This window comes from Panthera tigris, chromosome X, assembly GCF_018350195.1.
Source record: "Panthera tigris isolate Pti1 chromosome X, P.tigris_Pti1_mat1.1, whole genome shotgun sequence".
Lineage (NCBI taxonomy): Eukaryota > Metazoa > Chordata > Mammalia > Carnivora > Felidae > Panthera > Panthera tigris.
The window spans coordinates 37,140,341-37,153,919 of record NC_056677.1 but is presented as its reverse complement, the minus strand read 5'-3'; the positions used below and the strand labels follow the sequence as shown (position 1 = coordinate 37,153,919).

At 42.5% G+C, this 13,579-nt stretch overlaps 1 non-coding gene and 1 pseudogene across 1 annotated transcript; both read right to left on the bottom strand.

The window, feature by feature from the left end:
- Positions 1 to 9,022, bottom strand: part of LOC102964532 — a 31,847-nt pseudogene extending 22,825 nt beyond the window's left edge.
- Positions 9,023 to 13,012: 3,990 nt separating this feature from the next.
- Positions 13,013 to 13,117, bottom strand: LOC122235580. The gene has a single exon (XR_006213632.1). It is a non-coding gene; the product is annotated as a U6 spliceosomal RNA (small nuclear RNA).
- Positions 13,118 to 13,579: the final 462 nt, after the last annotated feature.

The window sequence follows — 13,579 nt, the reverse complement described above, 5'->3', positions numbered from 1 at the left end:
GTCTCTCTCTCCTTCAAAAAATTAATAAATGTTAAAAAAATTAAATAATAGTTCCAACCTCATTAGGTTGTTGAGGGTATTTGATGAGTTAATCGTGGGAAGTGCATAAACCATGCCTGTCACGTTGTAAGAACTCAGTAAAGGTTAATGGTAGTAAAGCTTTAGTAATCTGTTCCTAAGAGGTTCTGGGGACCCCAAAGAATCCTAAAGCTCTAGAACTTTAGACATGATTTTGTCTCTCAGGCAGTCTCCAAATCATGGGGGGCTGGTTCACAAATACACTGGCCCTTTAGAGGACATTCAAGAATGGTCTGACCTATTATGACTATGGGTGTGGTCTCCACCCTATTCCTCCAGGATCATTGTAGAGTCTTCTGATACTACTTCAGACTCTAAATATGGATACTAAAAAAAGAAATGCTGTAACATGACATGTCACTGTAATTCAAACCACATGGTAATGTGGGTAGAATGTTAGCTGATTGTTAAGCAGGATGGTGATACAACCCAGGTAATGCTAATGGAAGTTGCACTTGAGGAAGATATAGATGTTGAATGTGCGGTCACGGTGCTAACTAAGATACTGGGGGCCGAAGAGGTCCTGCATTGTATTTCTGGTCATTAAAGAGAAGTCACACAGTATTTGATAAACACTTTCTAAGCACCTATTATGCACTGAGTATGTTGTGAGACAGTTATTTCCACAAATATTTATTGAGCACCTACTATGCACCAGCATACTTCTAGGTCTTAGGTATACAACAGTGGGTAAAATAGGCCAAAACCCCTGCCCAAATGCAAGTTCTATTTTAGTGGAAGAGACAGACTACCGATAAGGTAAATAACTAAACTGGTATGATGGATGGCAATAAGTGCTGAGGTTAAAATAAAAATGAGGGAGGGAATGGAGATAGAGAGGGTCAGATGTGGAGTAGTGATCGCTTTCTAGATAGAACTGAAAGAGGTGAGGGAGTATGCCATGTGGATACTTACAGAAGAAATATTCTAGGCAGAGAAAAGAGCGATACAAAGGCCCCAAGGAAGAATTGTGCCTCGGATGGTCAGAGAATGGCAAGAAAGCTTTGGGGTCTTGAGTGGTAGGGGATGAGGTTAGAGATGTGGTGCCTGACCAAATCACAAAGGGTCTTGCACATTATTGTAAGGACTTTGGCTTTTACAGTATGAGCTAGGAAGCCATTGTAGGGTTGTTAAGTGAAGGAATGATATGTTCTGCTGATGTTTGATGGGATTATTTGGGTGCTGTGTTTAGAATCAAAATGAAGAAGGCAAGGACAGAGGAAGACAGACCAGTTAGGAGGTTACTGCAACAATCCGAGCAAGACATAACCATTGCTTGGGTCGGAGTGGTAGCAGGAAAGCTGGTAAGAACTGGTCAGATTCCAGATCTATTTTGAAAGTAGATCCATCAGGATTTTCTGATGAATTTAATGTACAGTGTGAGGATGAGAGGAGTCAAGGATGCCTTCAAGGTTTCTGGCCTGAACGACTGGAAGATTAGAATTATCATTTACTCTTCTAGTGGTGCTAGGGAGACTTCAAGAGGAAGAGGTTCGGAGAAGAAGACCAGGAGTTTGTTCAATTTGCACATGAAATGCCTATTAACATCCAGATGGAGATGTCAGGAAGGCCCTTGGGTGTATGCATCTGAAGTGCAGGAGAAGGTCTGAGATGGAGATAAAATTTAGGGGGTCATGAACCTATAGGGAGTATAGAAATCTAGGAGATTGAATGAGATCATCAAGATAGTGAGTGTATCCAGAAAAACGACATTCAAAGATGAAGTCCTGTGGCTTCATTTAAAGGTCGGTGGGATGAGAAGGAAGTAGCAAGGGATGGAAAAGAAGCAACCAATAGGTAGGAAGCAAGCAGGAGAGTATGGTGTCCTGGAAGCCACGTGAAGGAAGTGTCTCAACAGGAAGAGTCGTCAATTCAGTAAAATGCTGCTGATCTAGCAAGTAAAATGCAAATGTAGAACGCACTACTGGATTTAGCAATATGGAGGTCATCCAAACTGTGTAGTTTTAGGGAGGAGTGATGGATGATCTGGAAGAGATAATAAGGAGGAAAGAAGACACTACCTCACATCTAGACCCAGTGAAGATGAAGGGTCTGGGAGACGGAACGGCTACTGTTTGAGGAGGCATCTGAGGAAAGGTAAGTTTCACTTAGAGTAAAAAGGTGAAGGGAATAGTCAAAGAAGTGTAAGGGGATATGAGGCATTTGGCTGATGATTGATAGATGCTTGGCAGAAAGTTCCAGTTCTTTCAGGAGATGGGTCTGTGGGAGGGGAGATGGTTGCAGAAAAGGCAGTGTTTAAACCATAAGGAGACTAGAAGCCAGGTGATAGGGGATGGCTGGGAACCCTAGATGTCTTCCAGTGACTGACACAGAACATGTTGTTCTGAAGCAGACTGTGCTAGTAAGTGTCAGGCAGCTTGAGAGGAGTGATGGGGATGTATAGAATTGGGGAGCCACTGCTTGACTTCTATGGGTGGAGGATGAAGCCTGCGTAAAGGAAACCTTGCCCCTAGCATGTGGGCTTCCTCTTTCTGGTGGAGGACTAGAGACTCAAGGAGGGGTGACCTTACATTGAACTCACAGGAAATCTCTTGACCCCTGGTGATGGTCGTTTGCCCAGCCAATACAAGAGACATTCTTGCAGGGATGAGTGCAGCCATGGCAGCCTCTGACATATACCTCCCACTTTAGCTGGTGAGGGGTTGTCATTACCCATTGGCATACTGGGCAGCCACTTTTGCCCAATCCCCACTCCCAGGCTTCTGTGGCCAAAAGTCAACACAGAAGCATTCTCTCAATCGCCGGATCATCTCTATTTTATAGGAACATTTCCCGCGGTTGTTCTCTGCCAGCTTTGTTCCAAACGTGTCCAAATGTATTTTCATGTGGCTGGAAGTGTTTAAACATTCTGACATTTCAATCACGTAATACGGCTGAATGAACTTCCTTGGTATTTGGCACAGCAGTGTTGCTTAATTCTTTTCTGACTGTGATCACCAAGCAGGAACCTAAGAAGTGGCAGGTACTCCCTAGGGAGATACAGAAGGCGTATGTCTGCTCGTGATTGCAGAGCACCGTTGATGGAAAGCTGTTCTCTTGAGTCCAGTGGTGAATGGTGGGTATTACATTGCCCAAAAATCACAAGAGACTAGGAACTTTGAGAAGTCTGAAGTCTTGAGGGCACTCATACAACTTTTTAAAAATTTTTTCTCAAGATGTTCCAAAGTGCTTTGCACCTGATTCACCTTCTTCGAGCTTCAAACCTAACATGGACATATTGCCAACTTACCAACACACAAAGTAACTTATCCAAATTATACAGAGAGCTTACACGTGTCTACCACTTACCAATTTAGCAATTAAAGGCCTGGAAGTATATTTTCTGATTTGATAATAAGGGTAAGATATTATAGTCTTCATTTTCCAGATGAGCAAATTTCTACAACTCCTCAGGTGGGACTTATTTTCACCAAACGATACCATTTATTTATTAATTCACTCATTTACTCAATATACCCTTATTTGGCCCTAGCATGAGCTCTTCAATATTTTCACAGCCAATACATCTGTTTAAGGTTTGAACATTTGCACATTTTAAACAAATGACGACTCAATTCTTACTCTATGTGATACTCCCTCAAGAACTATTTTTTAAGGAGGACACAAAGATAGCTAGAATATGGACTCTGCTATAAAGGAGCTCAAAGTCACATTTACAATATTTATTCTGAACTTCTCAGCTGAAACCCAAGCTGACATGTGTATTAATCCAACAATGTTTCTTGGTGTCTGTACTGCTTAAGGTAACCTTAGATGCTGCAACATACAAATCCAAATGTATATAATGCTTCAGACACAACAGAAATTTCTTTCTTTCTCATGTGCAGTCCAAAGTGGGTGGTCCAACTGGTGGGCAGCAATCTTCCAAGTAGCAATTCGGGGAGCCGGGCTTCTTCGATCTTCAGCGTGTAGCTTCCGAGCTTGTTGGGCTCATTTGCATCAAGTCAGTAGCATCAGAAACAACATGGAGGGTGGCATGTGGGAGGTTTTTATGGGCCAGATATGAAAGTGGAACACAAGAGTTCCCGGTTCATTCTGGTGGCTAAGCCTTAGTCACGTGACCACAACTAACCTCAAGAGAGGCTGAAAAATGTGATCTAGCTGTGTACTCAGGGAGATAAGAAAAAAGCTTTGATGAGCAGCAGCCATTCTCTGCCATTGTGTGTGTGTGTGTGTGTGTGTGTGTGTGTGTGGCTTTTGGCATAGGAGGGTTTATCTGGAGCAAGATGGATACAAGTAAGGGAGCAGAAAGCTAGACCAGTGCCCTCCCCAGTAGACTTCTGAGCTGTGCTGAGAGAGATGAGTTATGGTCATTTCCAAGGTATATCTCTTCTTCATGAGGGTGATTCATGTTTGAGCTAGGAGTGTGAAAGAATCCCCCAAGGTGGGGGAACTTAGCTTCAACTTCAAGTTCTTCTTGTCTCTAGTGCATTTATTCTTCTGAAGTTCTGTCTGCCCATATGATTAATCCAATGATCTCCTGCCCTCCAGCTTTGGTACTACTTCTGGCTCCTGAAGGCTTTTACAGAAAAGACTTTCCTTGACTCTTCTGATCTTGGATCACATGCAGTCTTATCCTTCAGATCAATCTAAGCCTATGGGACAGAAAGAAATTATTAAATTGAATTCTGTCATATGTTTGTTAACAGGCTTAGTCAGTTGGTTGATCACACAATAATAGAGTTCTTTCTGAAGTTCTAACAACTCATTACTGTCCCCAGGAAAACCACTTCATGTTTCTATATCTCTAGTTCTCCTTCTAGGGTGTGTGTGTGGGGGGGGGGAGAGAAATGACATTTTACACATCATAGCTATCTTGGGGACCCACAGTGGTTTCCCAGTAAATGCAGTCGACATACTAGCTTTCCATTAAAAGTAATTCTGAGGTCTGCTGCAAATCCAAAAGTACCAGCCAAGGGTTCCTTACTGCTGAGTTTGTGAGCACTTCCAAGTTTTGGCTGAGGGCAAAAAAAAGTAGCCTCCTCACACTTTTTACTTTATAATTGGATGTTAAAATAGAAATTTCTGCTGAGACACTAATAGATACCAGATACCAAAATGACATGTGAGATAAACTTTCCTACAGGATTTGCAGAAAGAAATGGCGAAAACCCACAATTAGGAGTTTTGTGACTCACTCACAACATGGGGAGAAAGGGTCGAGGGTTAGAGTTGAGAGGGAGATTTTTTTAGACATGATTTATTTGAGAAAGTTCTGTTGAGAAGGCCAGGAAATACTTCCTTCTTTACCTCAGATCACGAGAGAGGGGCTTTCCAGAAACCATTTGGCAGGGTAATATGTGTTGCCCATCGTTCAAGGGGAGACACAGTAGATTAACATCCACTTCGTACCTGGAATGGATAGACTAACTGCTCTAGTCTAGTAGCTGCATTGGGTGGACCAAGGGCCAACAGTTCTGGAATCTATTGGAGAAAAGGATGCATAAGTGTTTACCGTGAAACAGATTTGGACGTGTGTGTGTGTGTGTGTGTGTGTGTGTGTGTGTGTGTGTTTGAGAAAAGAGAGAGAGAGAGAGAGAGAGAGGGAGGGAGAGAGAGAGAAGCAAAGAGATGAGACAGGAGAGAGTCCATCACCTGGGGCAAGAGAACCTCCAAGCATTTGGTGGGGGGAGACATCGCAGTTGCAAAAGGCCCGTGTACCCCCACCCCCAGCTATATACTTCTCCCTCTTCCCATACCCGTGCAGGGGGCGTGAAGGACCGGGAGAACAGCCGGGGAAAGAAAATGAAGAAGCACTATTTCTTCTCCAGATAAAAAGCTGATCATGTCTCTCCCCCACCTTACCCCCTGCTCCAGGCTTCCTACCAGCATCCGGTCATGTTCAAAATTTTCATCACCACACGGACCTGGAAATTTTGGTTACTGCTAATTACTAAAAAGAGAATGTGTTTTGGACTTAAAGTAACCATAAGAATTTGTATTACCTAAGCACTCCAGAAAAGAAATGGGGCTCCCCAGTATTTTGTCTAGGGGCTGGGAAGGAATTATCCTTCTGAATAAATGTAAGGGAGCAGGAGGAGACAAAAAATAAAGTTACCGTCTATTTATGTGACTACGTGGTTACAGCCCCTTCAGAATACATTGGGAATGTTCGTGATCCCTCTCCATGATACATACCCTGGAAAGAGGCAGATTGTTTTCTTTTACGGACACGTGAATACCACCCAATGTGTATCGTATCCCTTTTCCTCACCCTTTTCTCAGAGGAAATGGAGACGTCCTCATTTCCATTACCTGCACTTATTATTTTGCCCACAATGCTTAAAGGCATTATTTTGGAGTCAATTTCTAAATGTTGAGATGCTTAATTAAATAAATGCATGCAAATTTTAGGTTCTTTTTTTTTCCTGCTTAAACAAACGACCACAAATCTATTGCTTCCAAATTGTGCTTTGCTCCAGCATTTAGCCATAGTTGTGAGCATATTAGTACCGCACTCCGAAATGACACAATTGTTTCGGCATCAGGCTCCATTTCAAAAGATACTTCATATGCCGGTAGGTCTCCAAGGGATTTATTTCCTCTCTCTCCTTATTTACTTATTTTCTTTCTTTGTATTGCGGTAAAATTCAAGGCTGAGGAAGAGCTAGCTCTCTGAATCCCAGCCTGGGAGTAAATAATTCAGCACAGTGTGGCACAGAAAATGCTTCCCTCTGCCTCATTTTTTCAAAACTTGTGTCTGTGTGGATTCAAGATCATGCTGAGTGCTCTGATATAGAGCAGGGCAGATGTCCTGGCTGAATCGAGAGATACAAACTCAGTGAAGTGTAAGTCATGGGACAATTGGCTGTTCTCAAAACTTGATGGAAAATGACACCGCTTTGAAGCTTTTGTTTTTCGGTGAAGTAAGAGCTATTAGGTGTCTTTTGCAGCCAGGTCAGAGCAATAAACAGACATACTATGCAAAACAGGGTGAGTGCTTTCTGGCTACTTTCCTTGCAGATCGTGTTCCTTTTTTGCTTTTGGATTGACGGCTCAGAGTCCTGGGTACAAATCACTGGTTAACTTCCAACTGATATGTTAGTTGCGCTGATTCCCCCAGCAGTTTGGCAATATATCTTTCCCACTCCCTTCCCCAGAACCTTAAAAAATTATCAAAATTTACCTCCTGCATTTAACTACACATTCCACTGCCCGGTATGGTATTTGTTCAACAATGCTATAACCTTCAAAACCACCATGCTGGCTTGATTTTGTACGTGATCGAGTAGAATTGTTTGGAAATAACAGCTTAGGGCACTGTATTAAGTGGGTTGAGACCACAGAGCTGATGAGCACCATCCTGCAAATGACAATGTAGCAGGTGTTGTCGATGCCCCGCCCACACCCAGTTCACTGCACTCAAAATGACTTCCAACTGCCAACATCCACATCTCCGGGTCAGGAGGCCATGTCCCAAGCCACGGATGGTCACTCTGCCTGTGCACGTGGCTGGCTGGATGTGTCAGGAATTAACACTCCCCAAGAGCAACTCTCAACCAATGATACTCAGGAGTCGGTATACAAATGTTCCAGGTCCTTTGCCTCTCGAACGGGATGCTCCTGAGATGTGTGGTGGTAGTAGGTGATAATACCTACTAAGACTCAAATCCTTATCTCCCTGAGTTTGCTTTTCAGGAACCCAAACAAAAACCAAAAGGCCAGTCATACCCCACTTAAAGCCTGTGAAGGACTTCAAACTCCAAGTATTTGAGGATAATTCTTTTATTTTCATTTCCTTAAGTTCATTTGAGAGAGACAGAGAGAGTGAGCTGGGGAGGGGCAGAGAGAGAAGGGGACAGAGGATCTGAAGCGGGCTCCGACAGCACAGAGCCCAACAGGGGGCTTGAACTCGCAGACTGCGAGATGGTGACCTGATCCGAAGTCAGACCCTTAACCGACTGAGCCACCAGGCACCCTGAGGATAATTCTTTTAAACAAACGTGTCCTGGGGATGGAGGAGTGCCCCTCCTCCCTCCGTACAACTCTGTTGTGTCTTTCCTTCCCTGTTCTGTTCAGGGCCACTGCAGTGTGGCCAGAAATGGAAGCTGCTCTAAGTTGTAAACCATCCTTTTAACTCATCTCTGTCCCTCCAGCGTCTCCTCCCTCCCATCTGCCCTGTATCCCACTGTCAGGCCAGTTCTCTTAATACCCCATTTTCAGGTATTGCTCCCTGTTCAGAAATCTGCAACGGCCTCCTAATGGGACAGCAACAACGAAAAATGTCTCTGCCTCACCCTAAGCCTCCCTCGTATGCTGGGAAGAGAAGTTGGCTGTTTATTGTCCCAGCCCCCTTCCTGCTGACCCGTGGCTTGACCCGATCTGCATTGATCTGCATTCCTCCCCGAAGGCCACAGCTCCTGTTAGATACCCGCTGGTACTATAGCTCTCCCTTAAGGTTATTTAACCACTCTGTCCCCTTGACCCTCCAGGCTACGTTCTCATCCTGGGGTACCTCACCATCGCTTGTTAGTTCTCTCTGGTAAGCTGTCTCTAGTTATCCTTTTGACCGTACTCTGGTTTCTGCCAGGTCCCTGGGCAATCCCAGGGCTAATGGAGAAATCAGGAGTTCTGGATTCCAGACTTGCCTCTGTCACTTTCTGTCTGGCGTGACCGACAAGACACAATCTAACTAACAATCTTAGTTACCTGAGGGTTTTTGAGCCTTCTATTCATTATCTGTTAATGGGAATAATAAGGCCTACACAGCATGTCTCATAGGGTTGTGATGTTGATACAATTTAGTTTTGTGCTGCAAAAGATATTGTCTTATAAATGTGGAGACCGCATACATCTAAGGTTTTGTTATTACCACATATAGAGAAGAATCTTGAGCGAAACTCAAAAAACACATTACCAGAAAAGGGAAGAAACCAGGAATGAGGTCACAGAAGGAAATGGACGACTCGAGAGAAACATCCATGCCTCTTGTAAGTCACTTATGCCAGTGATTCATCTGGTGCCGTCCTCACTCAGGGCCCCAAGCACAGGGCAACCCTGTGTGTGTTGCCATAGCAACTGCCAGCCAGAATCTGGAAATTCCAGCAGCTTACGATATCAATCATCATGAGAAAAGGGGTCAGAGCAAACTGCAAAAAATGTATATCATGGAGGCCATAGAAAGAGGAACTGTAGTAGAGACAGTCTGTAGAAGTTCTCAAAATATTGGTCCTGGTCCAGCAGCCAGGGAACTTATTACACATGCAGATTCTTGAGCCCCACGCAAGATGCACTGAATTAGAAACTCCAGGGGTGGGGCCCAATACTGTGTTTTTGTAAGCTTTCTGAGTGATTTAGATGCATGCTAAAATTTGAGAACCACTGCTCTAAGGGTCAGGAAATGTAGCTTCAACTCCCAATGTCCAAACATGCAAGGGTGTGCATGATAAAGAGACTACAAGCAAAGTTCGAAAATAGAAGGCAAATATCTCATAATTTCCCTGTGGTTTACCTGAGTAGGAATGGTGACTAAAATACAGTAGTGGAAAGTCTGACTGTATTCGTTTTCCATTTCTGCATGACAAATGACCACAAATTTACTAACTTAAAACAACACACATTCATTATCTCACAGTTTCTGTGGGTCACAAGTCTGGGCATGATTTAACAGGGTCCTCTGCTTTAGTCTCTCACAAACTTGCAATTAAGGTATTGGCCAGGACTGGGTTCCCATCAGAGGCTTGACTGGAGAAGGATTTTCCACCAAGTTCCCTTGCATTGTTGCCAGACTTCATTTCCTTGTGGCTATAGGGTTCATGGAAGCTTGCTTCTTCAAAGTCAGTAGTGGAGAGAGAAACTTCTGGCTAAATGGAGTTTAATATAACATCACACAATCATGGGAGTGACAACCTATCACCTTGACACATTCTATTGGTTTAGAAATAAGTCAGAGGTTTCACCCACACACAAGCAGAGGATAGAGAATTATACAAGGGTGTGAACAGAGGGAGGTGAGGATCTTAAGAGCCATGTTAAAGTCTTCTATGGTCTTCCCTCTGCCCCCCAGTGATTATTCATGTCTCTCTCACATGGAAAATACATTTACCCATGTCCAAAGTTTCCCAAAAATCTCATGGCATTAAAGCATCAGCCCAAAGTCCAAAATCTCCTAATTTAAATCAGGTCCAAGTATAGAGGAGGCTCTTGGGTGTCATGACTTAAGCACAGCCCTGGAGCTACAATTGCTTTCCATCTGCAGATCTGTGAAACTAAAGAGACACATTACCTGCTCTCAGCATATCCAACGTACAATGGTGAGAAGGCACAGCACAACAGCTGTAGACGTTGAAGTTCAAAAAGGGACAAAATGGGGGCACCTGGGTGGCTCAGTCAGTTGAGCATCCGACTCTTGATTTGGGCTCAGGTCATGATCCCAGAGTTGTGGTACCGAACCCTGTGTCAGGCTCCATGCTCAGTGTGGATTCTCTCTCTCCCTCCCTCTACCCCTCTCCCTACCCTCTAAAAAAAAAAAAAAAAAAAAAAAAAAAAAAAAAAAGACAAAATGGAAAGTAAAAAGCAGTCAGTCAATGGTCCACAGCCATATTGAAATCCAGCCAGGTAAATAATGCAAGTTACTTGATTAGATTTCAGTCTGGGAATCATTCTTCATGGCTCAGCTCCACCCTGTGGGCTCTTGGTTCTGTGGTCATTGTCCTTCCTTTTTCATGAAAGCTAGCATGTGTTTTCAGCTTATTAGTTTTATCAGCCTGCTTCCTGCCAGTGTGATTTTGGGGATCCAACAACCTCTCCATTTTGTACTCTCTTTTTCCTTTTCAGTTCAAGCTGGCAGTGTTTATTATGAAACAATTTTCTCAGGAACTTTGTGGGTGTTCCATGGATTTCAAAGGGGTTTACTCCAGTAGACAAAAGCCACACCCACAGATTTTTTCCAAACAATCCCTTCTCTATTTGGACCTCTTGTTGAGAGGGCATAGAAGCTTTTGAGAAAGCCTCCAGTTTGATTGAGAGGATCTATGATCCTCCCTCCATTTCTTGAAACAATCCTTTGTATGACTGAACACTCTGACTTTTTTACCTTTCTGATGTTCTAGCAAGAGCTTGTACGGTTCCACTCTTCAACATTTTCTCTAGATGAAGCTGTCTTAACATTAGCATCTTTTTTTGCCATCTGAAAAGACTGGGTTTCCAAGATCATCAAGTCCTCTTTCTTTTTTGTTCTTCCCTCAATTTATTTCTCTCCTCTCACATTTTACTCCAAGCACCAAGAAGAAACTAGGCAATACCTTTAACACTTCACTGGTGGATCTCCTTAGTTAGATAATCCAGTTCACCACTTGTAAGTTGTGCTTTGCATATAACAATAGGAAATCATTTTTCTGAGCCTTCAGCCCCTACATAACAAAGATTCTCCTTTTCGTTTCCTAAAACATATTCCTTACTTCATCTGAGCCCTCACCAACAGCATCCTCCAGTTCCAGATTTCTACTGGAAAAATCTACTAGCAGTCTAGCAGTCTGCTCAAGGCAATTTAGGCTTTCTGTATAATGTTCCTCCAGATTCTTCCAGAGTCTATCTACTGCTAAGTTGCAAAGCCTACTTTTTGTATCACAATATGTATTAGTTTTCTATCACTGAGTAACAAATTACCATGAAATTAGCAACTTAAAACAAGATTCAGTTGTTATCTGTTTCTGTAGGTCGGAAGTTAGGATATTGCTTACTTTGGTCCTCTGTTTAGGGTATCACAAGGCTGAAATCAAAGGATCAGCCAGGAATCAGAGGTTTGAGTGGGGAATAATTTGATTCCTAGCTCCCTCAGGCTACCAGAAGAATTCATTTTCTTGGGGCTGTAGGATTAATAGAATCTTGCTTCTTCAAAGCCAGCAATGAAGAGAGAGAGAGAGACAGAAAAAGAAAGAGACCACTAGCAAGATGGAGTCTTATATAATGTAACATAAACATTGGGATGACATCCATCACATTTGTCATATTTTATTGATCAGAAGCAAGTGATAGGTTTTACACACATTCCAAAGGAGAGGATTATATAAGGACATGAACACAAGAAGATAGAGATTATTAGAGTCACCTTAAAATCTGTTTGCCACACTGAACTTTTTCAAAATAGAACAAACATAATTTTCAGGGGAAGAACCCCTTCACGTTAAGAACATGTGTAAATTAAAACCCAGGAGCTCAAGGGTGGGTGGAAAGAGAAAAGCAATTAACTACGGAAAGAAATTTTTTTTTACGTTTGTTTATTTATCTACTTTGAGAGAGAGAGAGAGACAGAGAGAGCGAGCTGGGGAGGGGCAGAGAGAGGGAGAGAAGAGAGAATCCCAAGCAGGCACCGCACTGTCAGCATAGAGCCTGATGCTGGGCTCAAACCCACAAACTGTGAGATCATGACCTGAGCCAAAATCTAGAGTTGGACGCTTAACTGACTGAGCCACCCAGGTGCCCCTGGAAAGAAAATTTTTAAAAAGTTTCACTATAGATTACTAAGGGAGGTGTGGAGGATGCCTTGCTAATAAAGATGATGTAGAAAGAAGGAAAATATCCTGAAGGATAAACTGGTTAGGGAAAGATATGTAGGTGAGGCAGGACTTAAAATGTACTTTGGATGATGGATAGTATTTAGAGATGAAGGTAGCATTTCATCACGTAGTGAAGGCATGAAGACCACTTGGAGCTGAGAACCAACATGGAACATTGAAGGGACAGCTAGGAGACTGAAGTCATTCGATGGTTCTCTAACGTGGCTACACATTGGAATCATCTGGAAACATAAAAAAATACTGATTCCAGGCCCATCAGTTTGTTCTCTATAGTTGTCTTGGTTTTCCTCTTCCCCCCACCCATGTTCATTTGTTCCGTTTCATAAATTCCACATATGAGTGAAATCATATGGTATGTGTCTTTCCCTGATGTATTTCACTTAGCGTAATACTCTAAAAATACAGAAGGATTCACGAATTTGTGTGCCATCCTTGCCCAGGGGACCATGCATATCTCTGTATCGTTCCAATTTTAGTATATGTGCTGCCGAAGTGAGCATTCTTACTAGTTTCTTAAGGTTGAAACTGATGCCATTGATTTGAGACCTTTCTCCTTTTCTAATATAGGTGTTTAGTGCCATAAATTTTCTCTAAATATTATTTAGTGACATCCCACAAAAAGTTGTGCTTTCATTTTTATTTGGTTTAAAATACTTTTTAATTTCTCTTTTTATTTCTTTTTTGACCCATGAGTATTTTAGAAGTGGACTACTTTCCTAATATTTAGGGATTTTCTGGAAATTTTCCTATTATTAATTTCTAATTTAATTCCATTGTAGTCAGAGAATGTACTTTGTAGGTATGAACACTTTAAATTTATTGAGACAACTATTTTAGGGCCCATCATATGCTCACCTTGGTAAATGTTCCATGTGTCCTTGACAAAAACTATTGTCTTTGGGTGGCATGTTCTGTATAAACATCAATTTGGTCATTTTGGTTAGCATTACTGTTAGGCTTTT